Source organism: Manis pentadactyla, chromosome 12 (assembly GCF_030020395.1).
Source record: "Manis pentadactyla isolate mManPen7 chromosome 12, mManPen7.hap1, whole genome shotgun sequence".
Lineage (NCBI taxonomy): Eukaryota > Metazoa > Chordata > Mammalia > Pholidota > Manidae > Manis > Manis pentadactyla.
Window position 1 is genome coordinate 86,208,010 of NC_080030.1, and position 6,442 is coordinate 86,214,451.

Consider the following 6,442-nt stretch of genomic DNA (forward strand, 5'->3'; position numbering starts at 1 on the left):
AAGTCTTAAAGGGGCAGGGCGGGTCACTTAATCCAGAGGTAGGGAATCCGGGATCTCTGGGCACCCTAACCCCTGGGCTGCAGGGAGCAGGGAAGCCCCTCATGGAGATAAATAGCCTCCCAGCCGCTCCTGCTCCAACGCGACTCCACCATTTTGGAGCAGCTGCCCGAGCCAGGCCACGCCCACAGCAACAGCGGAGATTAACTCCATAGCAGCCGGGCAGGAAGCAGAAACCCTGTCTGCGCGCAGCTGCGCAGCACAAGCCACTAGAGGCCGCTGTTCTCCCAGGAGCGGAGGGCCACAAACCAACAAGAAAGGAAGTCCTTCCAGCCGTCACTCGTCCAAGTTCTGCACACTATTCCTATCACCATGAAAAGGCAAAGCTACAGGCAGACAAAGATCACAGAGACAACACCAGAGAAGGAGACAGACCTAACCAGTCTCCCTGAAAAAGAATTCAAAATAAGAATCATAAACATGCTGACAGAGATGCAGAGAAATACGCAAGAGAAATGGGATGAAGTCCGGAAGGAGATCACAGATGCCAGAAAGGAGATCGCAGAAATGAAACAAACTCTGGAAGGGTTTATAAGCAGAATGGATAGAATGCAAGAGGCCATTGATGGAATTGAAATCAGAGAACAGGAACGCATAGAAGCTGACAGAGAGAGAGACAAAAGGATCTCCAGGAATGAAACAATATTAAGAGAACTGTGTGACCAATCCAAAAGGAACAATATCCATATTATAGGGGTCCCAGAAGAAGAAGAGAGAGGAAAAGAGATGGAAAGTATCTTAGAAGAAATAATTGCTGAAAACTTCCCCACACTGGGGGAGGAAGTAATCGAACAGACCACGGAAATACACAGAACCCCCAACAGAAAGGATCCAAGAAGGGCAACACCAAGACACATAATAATTAAAATGGCAAAGATCAAGGACAAGGAAAGAGTGTTAAAGGCAGCTAGAGAGAAAAAGGTCACCTATAAAGGGAAACCCATCAGGCTAACGTCAGATATCTCAACAGAAACCCTACAGGCCAGAAGAGAATGGCATGATATATTTAATACAATGAAACAGAAGGGCCTTGAACCAAGGATACTGTATCCAGCACGACTATCATTCAAATATGACGGTGGGATTAAACAATTCCCAGACAAACAAAAGCTGAGGGAATTTGCTTTCCACAAACCACCTCTACAGAACATCTTACAGGGACTGCTCTAGATGGGAGCACTCCTAGAAAGAGCACAGCACAAAACACCCAACATATGAAGAATCGAGGAGGAGGAACAAGAAGGGAGAGAAGAAAAGAATCTCCAGGTAGTGTATATAACAGCTCAATAAGCGAGCTAAGTTAGGCAGTAAGATACTAAAGAGGCTAACCTTGAACCTTTGGTAACCACGAATTTGAAGCCTGCAATGGCAATAAGTACATATCTTTCAATAGTCACCCTAAATGTTAATGGGTTGAATGCACCAATCAAAAGACACAGAGTAACAGAATGGATAAAAAAGCAAGACCCATCTATATGCTGCTTACAAGAAACTCACCTCAAACCCAAAGACATGTACAGACTAAAAGTCAAGGGATGGAAAAACATATTTCAAGCAAACAACAGTGAGAAGAAAGCAGGGGTTGCAGTACTAATATCAGACAAAATAGACTTCAAAACAAAGAAAGTTACAAGAGATAAAGAAGGACACTACATAATGATAAAGGGCTCAGTCCAACAAGAGGATATAACCATTCTAAATATATATGCACCCAACACAGGAGCACCAGCATATGTGAAACAAATACTAACAGAACTAAAGGGGGATATAGACTGCAATGCATTCATTCTAGGAGACTTCAACACAAAACTCACCCCAAAGGATAGATCCACTGGGCAGAAAATAAGTAAGGACACGGAAGCACTGAACAACACAGTAGAGCAGATGGACCTAATAGACATCTATAGAACTCTACATCCAAAAGCAGCGGGATATACATTCTTCTCAAGTGCACATGGAACATTCTCCAGAATAGACCACATACTAGCCCACAAAAAGAGCCTCAGAAAATTCCAAAAGATTGAAATCCTACCAACCAACTTTTCAGACCACAAAGGCATAAAACTAGAAATAAACTGTACAAATAAAGCAAAGAGGCTCACAAACACATGGAGGCTTAACAACACGCTCCTAAATAATCAATGGATCAATGACCAAATCAAAATGGAGATCCAGCAATATATGGAAACAAATGACAACAACAACACTAAGCCCCAACTTCTGTGGGACACAGCAAAAGCAGTCTTAAGAGGAAAGTATATAGCTATCCAAGCATATTTAAAAAAGGAAGAGCAATCCCAAATGAATGGTCTAATGTCACAATTATCGAAATTGGAAAAAGAAGAACAGATGAGGCCTAAGGTCAGCAGAAGGAGGGACATAATAAAGATCAGAGAAGAAATAAATAAAATTGAGAAGAATAAAACAATAGCAAAAATCAATGAAACCAAGAGCTGGTTCTTCGAGAAAATAAACAAAATAGATAAGCCTCTAGCCAGACTTATTAAGAAGAAAAGAGAATCAACACAAATCAACAGTATCAGAAACGAGAAAGGAAAAATCACGACAGATCCCATGGAAATGCAAAGAACTATTGGAGAATACTATGAAAACGTATATGCTAACAAGCTGGGAAACCTAGGAGAAATGGACAACTTCCTAGAAAAATATAACCTTCCAAGATTGACCCAGGAAGAAACAGAAAATCTAAACAGACCAATTACCAGCAACGAAATTGAAGCGGTAATCAAAAAACTACCAAAGAACAAAACCCCCGGGCCAGATGGATTTACCTCGGAATTTTATCAGACATACAGGGAAGACATAATACCCATTCTCCTTAAAGTTTTCCAAAAAATAGAGGAGGAGGGGATACTCCCAAACTCATTCTATGAAGCTAACATCACCCTAATACCAAAACCAGGCAAAGACCCCACCAAAAAAGAAAACTACAGACCAATATCCCTGATGAACGTGGATGCAAAAATACTCAACAAAATATTAGCAAACCGAATTCAAAAATACATCAAAAGGATCATACACCATGACCAAGTGGGATTCATCCCAGGAATGCAAGGATGGTACAACATTCGAAAGTCCATCAACATCATCCACCACATCAACAAAAAGAAAGACAAAAACCACATGATCATCTCCATAGATGCTGAAAAAGCATTTGACAAAGTTCAACATCCATTCATGTTAAAAACTCTCAGCAAAATGGGAATAGAGGGCAAGTACCTCAACATAATAAAGGCCATCTATGATAAACCAACAGCCAACATTATATTGAACAGCGAGAAGCTGAAAGCATTTCCTCTGAGATCGGGAACTAGACAGGGATGCCCACTCTCTCCACTGTTATTTAACATAGTACTGGAGGTTCTAGCCACGGCAATCAGACAAAATAAAGAAATACAAGGAATCCAGATTGGTAAAGAAGAAGTTAAACTGTCACTATTTGCAGATGACATGATACTGTACATAAAAAACCCTAAAGACTCCACCCCAAAACTACTAGAACTGATATCGGAATACAGCAAAGTTGCAGGATACAAAATCAACACACAGAAATCTGTGGCTTTCCTATATACTAACAATGAACCAACAGAAAGAGAAATCAGGAAAACAACTCCATTCACAATTGCATCAAAAAAAATAAAATACCTAGGAATAAACCTAACCAAAGAAGTGAAAGACTTATACTCTGAAAACTACAAGTCACTCTTAAGAGAAATTAAAGGGGACACTAACAGATGGAAACTCATCCCATGCTCGTGGCTAGGAAGAATTAATATCGTCAAAATGGCCATCCTGCCCAAAGCAATATACAGATTTGATGCAATCCCTATGAAACTACCAGCAACATTCTTCAATGAACTGGAACAAATAATTCAAAAATTCATATGGAAACACAAAAGACCCCGAATAGCCAAAGCAATCCTGAGAAAGAAGAATAAAGTAGGGGGGATCTCACTCCCCAACTTCAAGCTCTACTATAAAGCCATAGTAATCAAGACAATTTGGTACTGGCACAAGAGCAGAGCCACAGACCAATGGAACAGACTAGAGAATCCAGACATTAACCCAGACATATATGGTCAATTAATATTTGATAAAGGAGCCATGGACATACAATGGCGAAATGACAGTCTCTTCAACAGGTGGTGCTGGCAAAACTGGACAGCTACATGTAGGAGAATGAAACTGGACCATTGTCTAACCCCATATACAAAAGTAAACTCAAAATGGATCAAAGACCTGAATGTAAGCCATGAAACCATTAAACTCTTTGAAGAAAACATAGGCGAAAACCTCTTAGACATAAACATGAGTGACCTCTTCTTGAACATATCTCCCCGGGCAAGGAAAACAACAGCAAAAATGAGTAAGTGGGACTATATTAAGCTGAAAAGCTTCTGTACAGCAAAAGACACCATCAATAGAACAAGAAGGATCCCTACAGTATGGGAGAATATATTTGAAAATGACACATCCGATAAAGGCTTGACGTCCAGAATATATAAGGAGCTCACACGCCTCAACAAACAAAAAACAAATAACCCAATTAAAAAATGGGCAGAGGAAATGAACAGACAGTTCTCCAAAAAAGAAATTCAGATGGCCAACAGACACATGAAAAGATGCTCCACATCGCTAATTATCAGAGAAATGCAAATTAAAACTACAATGAGGTATCACCTCACACCAGTGAGGATGGCTGCCATCCAAAAGACAAACAACAACAAATGTTGGCGAGGCTGTGGAGAAAGGGGAACCCTCCTACACTGCTGGTGGGAATGTAAACTAGTTCAACCATTGTGGAAAGCAGTATGGAGGTATATCAAAATGCTCAAAACAGACTTACCATTTGACCCAGGAATTGCACTCCTAGGAATTTACCCTAAGAACGCAGCAATCAAGTTTGAGAAAGACAGATGCACCCCTATGTTTATTGCAGCACTATTTACAATAGCCAAGAATTGGAAGCAACCTAAATGTCCATCAATAGATGAATGGATAAAGAAGATGTGGTACATATACACAATGGAATACTACTCAGCCATAAGAAAAGGGCAAATCCAACCATTTGCAGCAACATGGATGGAGCTGGAGGGTATTATGCTCAGTGAAACAAGCCAAGCGGAGAAAGAGAAATACCAAATGATTTCACTCATCTGTGGAATATAAGAACAAAGGAAAAACTGAATTAACAAAACAGCAGCAGAATCACAGAACTCAAGAATGGACTAACAGGTACCAAAGGGAAAGGGACTGGTGAGGATTTGTGTGTAGGGAGGGATAAGGGGGGGAGAAGTAGGGGGATATTAAGATTAACATACATGGGGGGTAGGAGAAAAGGGAGGGCTGTACAACACAGAGAAGGCAAGTAGTGATTCTACAACATTTTGCTATGCTGATGGACAGTGACTGTAAAGGGGTTTATAGGGGAGACCTGGTATAGGGGAGAGCCTAGTAAACATAATATTCGTCATGTAAGTGTAGATTAGTGATACCAAAAACAAAGCAAAAAAAAAAAAAAAAAAGGGCAGTTCCTGTGTGGTAACCTCCAACAAGTTCTACACAAGGGTCTAAAGGGCATATAAAAGTGTAGGCAAAGGGTCTGTTTGTGTTTATACAGAGGATCAAAGCCTAATTGGGCTATCCCGAAAATGAACTAAGATACGATATGAAAAAGAACTTCCAACATCTGTATTCTCTGGAAGACTCATGCCAGAAGATGGTCATCAAAAAACCCCAACAAAGATCCACGCACTGCTACAGCTGTAGATGCACTCATCCCACCAGTTCCTGGACTTGCCATGGGAATGAGGAAGGAGATATCTAAGCTGGCCTGTGCATACAGTAAAACAACAAATTTGACTGGATCTATACTGTTGGAACTCAACCAAGAATTTGGAGAAGTGCAAATTGTAGCGCTCCAAAGTCTTACAACTACAGACTATTTACTGTTAAAAGAACATATGGGATTTGAACAGTCCCCAGGAATGGGTTGTTTTAATTTGTCTGATTTCTCTCAGACTGTTCAAGGTCAGTTGGACAATATCCACCATATCATAGATAAGTTTTCACAAATGCCTAAGGTGCCTAACTGGTTTTCTTGGTTTCGCTGGAGATGGCTGGTAATTACAGGTATGCTTTGGTTATGTAACTATACTCCTATTATGTTAATGTGTATGTGCAATTTAAGTAGTAGCTTAAAACCTATACATGCTGAAGTTACTCTACAAGAAGATATGTCAAAGAAATAATCAATCTTCCCATGTTTTCTTCTGCCTGCTACTTCTATAGCTTTTCTTCTTCCTTCCTAATTACAACCCTTAAATAGAATTCGTGCCTCATATCAAATTTACCGAGTATCATA